Below are 13,040 nucleotides of genomic sequence, written 5' to 3' on the forward strand. Positions count from 1 at the left end.
TAATTAAACTTGATTGAATTTTAACGGGTTGACATTTAAAGGACGCGTTCACCAAAATTTCGGCATGGGCGGACGTCCGTCGGCTTTGATATTGTGAGCTAAATATCACAAGCATGGCTGAGCACCTGGATGTAGAGCTAACTGACATTACGTTTGGCAGGGGATGCCAAATCGCAACTCGCCTTTCATGTAGGAGCGTGATGTCAGAATCAGCCTGCCATACCCTTAGCATTCATGTTACCGTAGGCCAAGCAGGCCGGTTCATACGGCTTCGTTAAAGCGGGACTTTATACGTCGTGTGATAGCCTACCTTTCGCGTCATACCCTTAGAGGCGGTGCTTAAGTGTGAACCATATTTTTTTACGCCTGCTTTGGTTTTTTCAGCAAGCCAAAGACTAATCTAACAATGGTAAAGTTGCATTTTTATCATCATCACGATCATCATCATCAGCCTGACTATACCCACTGCAGGGCGAAGGCCTCTCCCATATTTCTCCACTTAACCCGGTTCTGTGCTAGCTGCATCCACTTGACCCCTGCGAACTTCTTAACCTCATCCGCCCACCTAACTTTCTGCCGCACCCTGCTACGCTTTCCTTCCCAATTGGAATCCAGTTTGTTACCCTAAGCGAAGTAATATTTTAAAGGCAGCTTATTTTCCCACACGGACACCTTCGCTCAAAAACATACATTTTCTTCATTACGTTTTGCTCACGTAAACGACCGATGGTGGTGATTCTAATTCCTGATATATTAGTATTTAATGAAAGCACAATGTTTCTTTAAGGGATAAAGGTACTTTCACTAAGAATGCGAGAGCCTGGGGGTCAACTTTATATTGTTTTTTAGCTTCTCTCAAACTCGCAGGTGGAATTCTATCTCCACATTACAATCGAGGCTCAGATGCAAGGTGCGCCACACTGCTTTATTTCATTGTGCGTGAGAGAAATCGTAGTTGGTCAATGGATGGTGGGCTGCCCACTAATGCTTTTATGGGCCTTGGCGTTTCTCTGCTAAGTAGGGATAGATGGATCTTCATTGATTTGTTTATGGTAACCTGCTCGAAGCAAAAAAAAAAAGTGTGTTTCTGTAAAGCAACTCACGAGTAGTTCGTTCTGCGTCGGTGTGTGTACTAGTTGTCTATATAGGTGTAATTTAAGAAATTTTCCATTTTCTTTCACCAGATTGCGACGCCTGCCGAGCAAGGCTACCGGAGTCGAAGGAAGTGGAGGTACAACATCCGGTGAGTTTCAGAATTTGAGTTATTGCAGGTTGCTTGAATTAATAAAGTTCTTCAAAGGTAGGTACTAGGCGAATACATTCAAGGCAGAGTTTAATTTTGTGCACGAAGTTTGTTAAGATTGGTACACGTTCCCACTAACATTTCAGAAACATCCAATTCGTGCAAATTGCAAATTGGTCGCACTGCCAAGAGATGGAGACATACATTGCAGCGCGTTTATTGTGCCAGCCGTCAAGGAAGTACAATGGACGCATTGCAGTTCCTGACCGCCAGGTTTTATTGCGCAGTTATTCGACTTCGTAGTAATTTTTGTCCCGAAACTTTATTGGACAGTGCAAGTATCAGCACAGTGTTTCTTTTCATTAAAACCATTTTTTTTTTGCTGCAGATGGCTGCGCACAAACTGCACAATCAAGAAACATGATAACGAGATTCGATATGTGAAACTGTAAAACATGATTAAATGTGCACAAACCTTCTTGCTTTCTCGGACCGCTTCGTATGTGTTAAGGAGTTCCAAAGTCTGTCGGTCTCAAAAAGTGTGGCATGCCAAATCGTCAGGAGCACGTTTGTTTTGTGTACAATGGAGAGGTACGTGCATAATGGAGATGGACGACGACTCTGACGGTGCTTTCCCGTTTGTAACGTGCAAGCTTCGTTGACTCGGCAAAAATGACGTCACTTATTGCTCTTACAAAGTGACTTCGCGGTGCTTTGATTTTAGTTTTAAACATTGAGTTTAGTTTGTCAGGATAGACGTTCGAATTTGTGTGCGCGCTCTATTGGCCCTCTTCATCACAAAGACCTCGAGTGGACGGTGCCGGTTGTCCATAGAGAATACTGTTTATTGACTTTAACTACCTGGGAAACCAATGTAGTATGAATTCTGGTGCACTAGGTTCGATGCATTGGAGTCAACCGTAGTGTTGTGTCTTTCGGGAGTGTTGGACGTTTTGCTAGACTTGGGTGCCGAAGTAATTACATAGCCAAACCGTGTACAGACGGCTTAATGCAAGGCATATTCGACGCGAAGTGTAATGAGAAAGACCCTGCGAGAGAGAGTTCCATGCATCTACTCTAGCTAACTGGAAATTTAAATGCCAGGTATATGTAGTGCTGCCTACATCAGCAAATAATGTGGCCTTCAATTATATTACAACAAATTTGCAAGTCACAACAAATGTCTACACAAGGTTATTGGTTTTTATGCCGGGCAGGATGCTTAGAGAGAGAGAGAAGGAGAGCACAGTATTTTTTAAGGCAACGACTAACGCAGAAAAGGGTGCCCACTTTGCTATCATGCGTAGTCGCCCCGTCCATGGCTCTTGAATTCCAAGCAACTTAAGTTGTTCTTCGTAGAAGAAGAGGTTTCGTCTCGTGAGAGAAAAATAGGTAGCACTCGAGGGCGATTTCTCTGTCTTGAGATAACGCTTCAAGAGACTGTATCTAATCGATGTAAAAACTATCTTGCATTCTTGCGAGACATTGAAGACTGCCTGAATCCTCAATAACTTGAGCAATGCTGAGAGAAACTTCATGCCCTTGCTTGCCGACATAGCAGACTATAACGACGCGTGCAATACAGAAATGTCCACATCTATTCGTGCGTTACCGGCATAATGCGAGATCCAAAGGCAAATGTCTGCTCAGAATTACTACTCAGCATCGCTACTGAATGAAACTGTAGGGCGTTGTGACCCCCGGAGATAGGACAACGGAGACGAGCGTACTCTATGACTGTTTATTCTCCCTGAGGCTCAGTGAGAGTCGAGCGGCGATGGAGAGCCCGCGAAGGCGTGCCTCCGCGGCGACAGTGAGAAAGAGAGAAGAAGGAAGAGCGCGCGGTGCTGTGGACGGGGCTGCTCATGGCCACGGTCACAGGAGCCAGTGACACACAGCTCATATTGCGGCGTCGAACTCCCAGCAAGAATAAGCAGGAACCGAGCCGCTAAAAAACGTTGCCGCAACTTGTTGTAGATGCTACCCTTTATTTGAGCAGCTCCAAACAAGACCGAAATTCTTTGGTTGTATTATTGTTTTCGGGGCAAGGCCCGTATTTCCCGTATCTTCAAAATCTATTTACACAGTTGTCTTCATACCGCGCGTCTTCTTGGTTCAAGCAAGTTGCAGCACTGCGTGGGGCACGCTGCTAAGCTTTGCCTGCATTTTAATTTTTCCCTGCAAAGGTCAGGAGAATAACTACCTTTTGCGTTATCTTAAGTAATACCCATTAAACTTCAGCAGCAGCGAGTTTTACACGGAAGGGGGAGGGGGCTGCTAGGCTAGTGAATAGGGTAATTGCAGGGTAACAACGCGCATGCGCGGAATGCTGCGCTGATAGAGCGAAAGGTGCAGCTTTCTTCCTGGCCATGCGCACTAGCGCCCACCTATTTCTCTATTCCCCTAAACGATAAGGTATCCTCTGTTCTTAAAATCGCTAGTGTCGTTCTGGGGCGTGTGCATTCAGAACTCTTCCCTCTATAAGCAGCGCATTTCGAGTTACATGATGCTCTTTTGCTAGCACTACGCCCAGCTCACTGGTATATTTAGCCATCTCTTACACGGTTTCCTAAGTGACACCCTTATAATTAACTTGTAATTAAGGATACCTCGCAGATCCGTTCACATAAGCATCGTTCTATATGTCATTGCGTAATGCACGCGTAGACAAAAAGAGTCAAGCAAATTAAGACATTTTGCCATTTCTCTAAAGGGATAATTAACAAAATTGTGACAATTTGGAGAAAACGCTGCAAATAAAATCGCAACATGCCAATTATACTAAACAATAGCGTCAACTCGCATACGTTTCAGCGGACGGTTTAATTTTTTGCGCCCAGCGAGCGCGTGACAAGCAGCCCTCGCCCCGCCGGCAGACATGAGGCGAAGAGCGTGACGTCACAGCTCCCTCGTCCATCCGCCAGTCTTTCGCGGTCATTCGAAGTGCGATCTCGCGCAGCTGGTTGTTATGGAACCTTGTTCATCTCCTGACTAGAGTCCTTTCACCTCTGCCGCTAAAGAAAACGTTCACACCAGCCGAAAACGTCAGTGCAATAAGCCACATAGGTGAAGCGACGACAGGTAATTCGAGATAGCGAGTGCACAGGTCAGTCAGTCGGGGCCAGCAGTATGGTTGAATTCGTCCTTATGTCGCATCTGAAATAAATGGAACCTCACATAAAAATAGGCAGCGTCTATAGTTCCATTCGATGCCGCTTTATTAAAGCTTTCGAGTACAGATCGGCGGCGCAGTAACAGAGTACACTCCTAGAGGGTTTGTGCGGCGTGTTAATGCAACGTACGTCAAAGAGGTTAGGTCTCAGCCGCATCACGAAAGTAGAAATTTCGCAGCTCTCGCAGCACCGGATGCCGAGAATTACCGCAGTGGTGCCGGTCGCGAGTGCTGCAGGGATCTGTTTTGTTTATTTTTATTTTGAAATACTGACCACCCTAGTAACAGCGATGGGCGCAAAAAGGAATGGCATACAGTTGTTAGCGGCTGATTGGGAATTCCGCTTGGGCGACGGCCGCGTGAACCTTGAACCGCACGTGTAGCGTCCCGAGAGTGCGTCTTGGAACATGTAAACCCACAGCCCCCGCCTGCAGCGTGCCATCGACGAGTCTGCGCTGCAGTGGCTGGCGCCGCGTTTACCTTATTTTGTGTGTGTGTGTGTGTGTGTGTGTGTGTGTGTGTGTGTGTGTGTGTGTGTGTGTGTGTGTGTGTGTGTGTGTGTGTGTGTGTGTGTGTGTGTGTGTGTGTGTGTGTGTGTGTGTGTTTGTGTGTGTGTGTGTGTGTGTGTGTGTGTGTGTGTGTGTGTGTGTGTGTTTTCGTTTTTAATAGACATAATGCGTACCCAATACAGCGTCCTACGTGTGGGGGAGTGAGTGCGAATACCGGACTTCGATTAGCAGTGCACACAAGAAATGTGTGAAACAGTGCTTAAGAAAGGAAAAGAGTAATTGTAATCCAGTTAATTTCTTTAATATTAACCTTTTTATTCTTCATATTTTAATTGTGCGTGAAGTGCTTCGTTTTTATTTCCTCATTTTTTCTTGTTTCTCTAACACAATATGAACAACAAATATTCTTGAGGACACAAAACGACATGGTCGATGCATCGTCAAATCCCTACAATTTGAGTCCCAATATGGTACAAAGAAAACAAGTATAAAACTTGAAGTCTCAGCAAAAGTGTATAAGATGATGGACACACATGCTGTTGTAGTATAATCAGCGAAACTGAAAACTATAGAGTACTTATGAGAACATAGATTTACTGTGCATTTATGGGAATAATAATACTGCCAGCCCCCCGCTTGGTTAGTGCAGTGGTTAGGCCGCTCGATTCCCAAGGATGCGGGATCAAATTGCGGCCTTGGCGGCCACTACTCTCTGGGGGCGACAGGTAAGGCGCTCGTGTGCTGTGCGATGTCAGTGCGCGTTAAAAGACCCCAGTTGATCGAAATTACTCCGCATCCTTCGAATACGATGTTTATAGTTATCCTTAGGCACTTTGGGACTTTAAACCTCAAGACCAAACCAAACCAGTTTTTGTAGAAGGCGTGTGTAAACTCTTCAGGTGGTTAAGCTCGGTAAACTTACGCTCTGCGAGTAGGAAAAAGGAACAAAAAAGCGTGTTGTTGTTGCATGAGAATTCCTGAAGAATTCATGAAGCCGGCAGAAGGATCCATCTTGAATATATTATGGAGTAATATGAATAAGAACTTCAGGGGTTGAACTTTGCTCTACCAGACAGCGTAGGCAGGAACGCAAAACGTAATTCGGTGGGCGAGTCAGTGTTTTGGTAACTGTTAAATATAAATCGAAGAGCCTTGCGTTGAACACGTTCTAAGGTAGCTACGTCATTATTCACGTACGGGAACCACACCATATTAGCGTATGAAGAATAGGACGAATAAATATGGCATTTGCGAGTTGTTTTGTGGCGGGGGTAGAATTACGCAGTGCGCGGTTCAGGAAGATTAATTTTGTTGTAGCGTTTTAATTCACGTTACGAACCTGCGCTGATCAGCTAATATCAGACATGACTGATGCACCTAGAAACCGATATTCTTGAGCTTCGTGTAGTGGTTCGTCGAAGCCACGGCGCACGGCGCTTTCGAATTGGCTAGCGTAATAACATATGGTAACGAATGGCACTTTCTTACTCTCAGCACTGTAATTTCACTATAAAATCATTATATGATTCAGTTCAGCAACGCAGCAGCAGCGGAAGCAGCGTATCGAGCTAAAAGCGCCGCACTGGCGGCAGGTGCTCTGCGCAGCTGTGATCAGAAACTTCTTAAACCGCATCTCTCACTTTACGCTCAACTCTGTTTGGGCAAGTGATCCTCAAGAGGGATTTCTTTTCGACGTTACTTTATTCCAGGGTTTATCATAGACGCGCACAACAAACTCTAGCGCGCATTTCTGACGCCGGAGGTTGAGTGAAGGCGCTGGCGCGTACAATTTGAGGGGTGTTCGGCAACGGAGGTACGCAAATATAGTTAAATATGTATACAAGCAGGTACAGCTGTTGGGAGATGCCAGAGTGGCTTCGGATGCCTTTGTAAAATCTGTGCTGGAAATAATTAAGACACTTGATCACTCAACTTGCCTTGTCGATGATTGTGGCAGTTCGTTTATAGCGACGGCCATTGGATACCCGGTGCCATCCAGAACGGTGGCAATGCGTCGGTTACCTTATGTCTGTACCATATCTTATCTGCTGCGTGTGTTAACATGTTAAGTTTATTTTGTACCTTGCCATTTTAGTAAGTATTCTTCTTAACCCGACTCCTGCAATAGCCCCAGCAGGGGCTGCAGTATGTATAAATAAATAAACTGCGAACCACAATTGACGGTAACTGTAGTAAACACGGCTAAGAATGGCCGCGGTTATGCTGGCCCTCTGACTAGGTTATTAATGGAAGTAATACAATATGGTTTGTGGCTTTGTGGCGCACGACGCAGTTTGAAGGTCTTTTCTCGAGCGTTAGGGTGTTGCGCCGCACTTCTTCACACGCAGAGGGATTACACACCGGAAATTCTGTGCCTTTAACTCCGCTGCTTTTTGTCTTCCAAGAGCCAAGGATCTACGAAAAAGTTGTAACAGTGGCCGCGGAGCCTATGTACGCACGTCCTGTGTCAATTCGATTAGTTGCACCGGTGGTGTGGACCTTCTCAAGGCATCATTGCGCCCATTCGTGAGTGTACGCAAAGAAGGTTTGAAACGGTCTTGGTTGGAATGGACAGCGAAGTGAGGTTAATTACAGCCGTTATCACAGAAATTCGAGTTAGAATCGCCTCCTTTGCATGCAGCGCGCTGTGGGAACGAGACGACCTCGCGCATATATGGACACATGGATGGACGGACGGAAGGACGGATGGACGGACGGACGGACGGACGGACGGACGGACGGACGGACGGACGGACGGACGGACGGACGGACGGACGGACGGACGGACGGACGGACGGACGGACGGACGGACGGACGGACGGACGGACGGACGGACGGACGGACGGACGGACGGACGGACGGACGGACGGACGGACGGACGGACGGACGGACGGACGGACGGACGGACGGACGGACGGACGGACGGACGGACGGACGGACGGACGGACGGACGGACGGACGGACGGACGGACGGACGGACGGACGGACGGACGGACGGACGGACGGACGGACGGACGGACGGACGGACGGACGGACGGACGGACGGACGGACGGACGGACGGACGGACGGACGGACGGACGGACGGACGGACGGACGGACGGACGGACGGACGGACGGACGGACGGACGGACGGACGGACGGACGGACGGACGGACGGACGGACGGACGGACGGACGGACGGACGGACGGACGGACGGACGGACGGACGGACGGACGGACGGACGGACGGACGGATGGATGGATGGATGGATGGATGGATGGATGGATGGATGGATGGATGGATGGATGGATGGATGGATGGATGGATGGATGGATGGATGGATGGATGGATGGATTATAGGAGCGTCCCCTTTGAAACGGGGTGGTAGCAGTAGCTATCATGCTCATTTTTCTCCCTATATCTTAATTATTGATTTAGAATGGTTAAATAAACCATCATTCTATATATTAAATTTTGTTCCTACATTACTAACATTAGGTCACTTCTCTGCTTTTAAGCCACCAATCTTCCAGTCGTTTTTTGCTTGTTTCCACCGCCGGTTTATTCACCCGGCCACTGTTATCTCTAAACCCCAGAGCTTCAGGAACAGTGATTGCGCCTGCACCAACTTCCGGATGGATACCATTACATTCGAGTATAATATGGAGTTTCCACATACAGCACATGCGTCCTCTCCATTGTTAAATTTCTTTTTGTAGCTGCGTGTTCTAAGGCACCCTGATCTAGCTTCAAAAAGTGGGGCACTGCCTCTTGAGTTATCAAAGAAATCTTCCTTCCTGATCTGCATTTTCCACTTTCGGTATAATTCCACACTCTGTTTCTTTTCCATCAAATTTATCCAATTGTTACCTTCTGCGTTTTTCACCTGTAGCTTAATGCTCTTTATTTCTCCGTCCTTGTTACTAGCAGTCAGGTTTACAGGCCGTTAGTCTGGGTGGGCCATGTACACCTGCACATCCGAAAGTGTTTAGGTCGGCGTCTAGATTTTGTTTTTCTCTCTAAACGTTTGCAGACCGTCGGGCTGGGTGGGCCAGGTACATCTGCACACCAGGAGGGTGTTTGGTCGGCGTCTTTAGATCTTGATTTTTTTTTAATGGCTCCTCGAGTCGCCCCTACCTCAATTGTATCGGCCGTCGCGAAACTTTGGAGCAAATGCTGCTTGCAGAGGGCCGCCGGGCACGGAAGTGAAACCAAGCCGGCAGGAAAGGCCTTGGAAGGAGGCGCGCGCTCGGCGACGTGGTCTGCGTGTCGCGCTCCCCGTGCATTGTCCGGTTTTGGTCCTTCTGGAGAAGCCGCCTGGGACGGTCGGAGGGTGTAGTATGGGGAATGCTACGGGCCTAAAGGCGTAGGAGTCGGCGCGCCAAAGGGTACGCTTAATTGCTCCTTTTCATTTTTTTTTCTTCGGTCGCCTTCCGCCGACGGCTCTCGCAGCTTTAGTGAGCACCGTTGGTGGCCGCTGCGTTTTAGCGTGATTGTTTGTTTATCTTCTTTTTTTTTTTTGCTGTTGCGAGAGAGAAATGCATGCTGTGCTCGTGAGTGGAGTGGCAGCATGCCATTGGCCATTTTGAACTGGAAATAATTCATTGATTGGTCCATGTAGAACGCATTCCCTATTGGGCACAGAAATGCTGTGCGAGCTGATTTAAGGCTGTGTTTTGGCGCCAAAGGGCAGTTGGGACTTGGAACTCAGACTTAGAGGAGAGATTGATCTGAAGCTCTCGGTGGAGAGCAGGAACGAGAGGTGCGGACCGGGTTATGCCATGCGCTGACCGTGCTCCGAGGAACCGCTACTTGTAGCGCGACGCAAGTTAAGTCGTCGGCCATGTAGGACAGGGTGTTGTTGCGGGCGCACCGTGGCCTGGCGTTCTAGTTTACCTCTCATGGTAGCGACCACACCGGTCGTAGTGTAAGTATGTATATAGTGTAAATAAATCCTTTAGTACTCATTCGTGCCAAGAAGTCTGCCCATCTGTGTCATCTCCTCTGCAACGTGTCGCATGCCAAACGGACCACTCCTCCACCCCGAGGACCTGACGTTGCAAAGAAGCAACAAAGAAGAAGAAGACCAACGGAAGATTAACTCTAGCATACTTACTAGTTAGTATAGTTCTTTTCCTCCATTGTGAGTCAACGCTTTTTAGGTACAGGTATTTAAATACTTTAGCTGCCCATCTGTTACTGTCCAATTTCCTCAGGCGTTCCTCATATAATATTTTACTCTGAGCTTCCCGCACTTTGAAAGATTCCCAGCCCATATCTCCCTGTACCGCCTCATTTGTAGTTTTGCCGTGGGCATCTAGTGCTTATCGTCCAACGGATCTCTGATTTGTTTCTAATGTCGACTGTACCTCTGATTTTAGGCACAAAACCGCATTTCCGAAAGTAAGTCCGGGCACCATAATTCCTTTCCAAATATCCCTCAAAACCTCATACCTATTTTATTCCCACAATGCCTTATGCTTCATTATCCCGGCATTCCTTCGCCCTTTGGCCTTAAGATTGCTCATGCTTTCCAATGTATGCAATCCTTCGTTTACCCATACCCCCAGATATTTATATTCTGCTACTCTAGGTATTTCAAGGCCTTGTATTTTAAGACCCTGATTAGTTGAGCCGTTGGAAATGATCAGACCCGACTTAACTGCGCTGAAAGTGAAGCCTAGAGCGTCCCCTTCGTCTCCGCAATACTTAATTAGAGTTTGAAATTCTTCCAGACTCTCCGCTAGCAGCACAATATCGTCTGCATACATCAAACCGGGGAGGCGCTGCTCTACCGCCTTTCCACCCAATCTATATGACAGGTTAAAACCTAGGTTACTGTCTTGTATCCTCCGTTCCAGGTTTATCATATAAAGCATGAACAGCACCGGTTATAGAGGACAGCCTTGTCATAATCCTTTGCATACTTTGACATCCTCCGTACTTCTTATCCCTTCCCACGTAATTTGTACTTTGTTATCCCGGTATATTTCCTGTAGGAACTCTATTATCTCATAACCGATACCTTCTTCTTTTAATATGTTCCACGGGAGTTCACTGCTTACGTTGTCGTAGGAACTCTATTATCTCATAACCGATACCTTCTTCTTTTAATATGTTCCACAGGAGTTTCCTGCTTACGTTGACGTAGGAACTCTATTATCTCATAACCGATACCTTCTTCTTTTAATATGCTCCACAGGAGTTCCCTGCTTACATTGTCGTAGGAACTCTATTATCTCATAACCGATACCTTCTTCTTTTAATATGTTCCACAGGAGTTTCCTGCTTACGTTGCCGTAGGAACTCTATTATCTCATAACCGATACCTTCTTTTAATATGTTCCACAGGAGTTCCCTGCTTACGTTGTCGTAGGAACTCTATTATCTCATAACCGATACCTTCTTCTTTTAATATGTTCCACAGGAGTTTCCTAATAACGTTGTAGTAAGAACTCTATTATCTCATAACCGATACCTTCTTCTTTTATTATGTTCCACAGGAGTTTCCTGCTTACGTTGTCGTAGGAACTCTATTATCTCATAACCGATACCTTCTTCTTTTAATATGTTCCACAGGAGTTTCCTGCTTACGTTGTCGTAGGAACTCTATTATCTCACAACCGATACCTTCTTCTTTTAATATGTTCCACAGGAGTTTCCTGCTTACGTTGTCGTAGGAACTCTATTATCTCACAACCGATACCTTCTTCTTTTAATATGTTCCACAGGAGTTTCCTGCTTACGTTGTCGTAGGAACTCTATTATCTCATAACCGATACCTTCTTCTTTTAATATGCTCCACAGGAGTTTCCTGCTTACGTTGTCGTAGGAACTCTATTATCTCATAACCGATACCTTCTTCTTTTAATATGTTCCACAGGAGTTTCCTGCTTACGTTGTAGTAGGAACTCTATTATCTCATAACCGATACCTTCTTCTTTTAATATGTTCCACAGGAGTTTCCTGCTTACGTTGTCGTAAGAACTCTATTATCTCATAACCGATACCTTCTTCTTTTAATATGTTCCACAGGAGTTCCCTGCTTACGTTGTCGTAGGAACTCTATTATCTCATAACCGATACCTCCTTCTTTTAATATGTTCCACAGGAGTTTCCTGCTTACGTTGTCGTAGGAACTCTATTATCTCATAACCGATACCTTCTTCTTTTAATATGTTCCACAGGAGTTCCCTGCTTACGTTGTCGTAGGAACTCTATTATCTCATAACCGATACCTTCTTCTTTTAATATGTTCCACAGGAGTTCCCTGCTTACGTTGTCGTAGGAACTCTATTATCTCATAACCGATACCTCCTTCTTTTAATATGTTCCACAGGAGTTTCCTGCTTACGTTGTCGTAGGAACTCTATTATCTCATAACCGATACCTTCTTCTTTTAATATGTTCCACAGGAGTTCCCTGCTTACGTTGTCGTAGGAACTCTATTATCTCATAACCGATACCTTCTTCTTTTAATATGTTCCACAGGAGTTCCCTGCTTACGTTGTCGTAGGAACTCTATTATCTCATAACCGATACCTTCTTCTTTTAATATGTTCCACAGGAGTTCCCTGCTTACGTTGTCGTAGGAACTCTATTATCTCATAACCGATACCTTCTTCTTTTAATATGTTCCACAGGATTTTCCTGCTTACGTTGTCGTAGGAACTCTATTGTCTCATAACCGATACCTTCTTCTTTTAATATGTTCCACAGGAGTTTCCTGCTTACGTTGTCGTAGGAACTCTATTATCTCATAACCGATACCTTCTTCTTTTAATATGTTCCACAGGAGTTCCCTGCTTACGTTGTCGTAGGAACTCTATTATCTCATAACCGATACCTTCTTCTTTTAATATGTTCCACAGGAGTTCCCTGCTTACGTTGTCGTAGGAACTCTATTATCTCATAACCGATACCTTCTTCTTTTAATATGTTCCACATGAGTTCCCTGCTTACGTTGTCGTACGCCCCGTTTATGTCCAGGAAGGCCAAATGCAAAGGTCTATTTTCCACTCTAGATATTTGGATGCATTGGGTAAGCACGAACAGGCTATCATCTAAGCGCCTACCATTTCTAAAGCCGTTCTGAAGTTCTCCGAGTACACATATCAGCTACGAGGGTTCGCCCT

The 13,040-nt window shown here is 46.1% G+C and overlaps 1 pseudogene across 1 annotated transcript in view; it reads left to right on the forward strand.

The window, feature by feature from the left end:
• LOC146170868 (BTB/POZ domain-containing protein 6-like) overlaps positions 1-13,040 on the forward strand; it is a 56,747-nt pseudogene that overhangs the window by 18,290 nt on the left and 25,417 nt on the right. Inside the window, exon 2 of the transcript XR_014703087.1 lies at positions 1,185-1,243. The product of XR_014703087.1 is annotated as a BTB/POZ domain-containing protein 6-like (transcript). The remainder of the gene's footprint in view (positions 1-1,184; positions 1,244-13,040) is intronic.

The sequence above is a fragment of the Amblyomma maculatum genome, unplaced genomic scaffold, assembly GCF_055883805.1.
Source record: "Amblyomma maculatum isolate TAMU_Amacu unplaced genomic scaffold, ASM5588380v1 scaffold_30, whole genome shotgun sequence".
NCBI lineage: Eukaryota > Metazoa > Arthropoda > Arachnida > Ixodida > Ixodidae > Amblyomma > Amblyomma maculatum.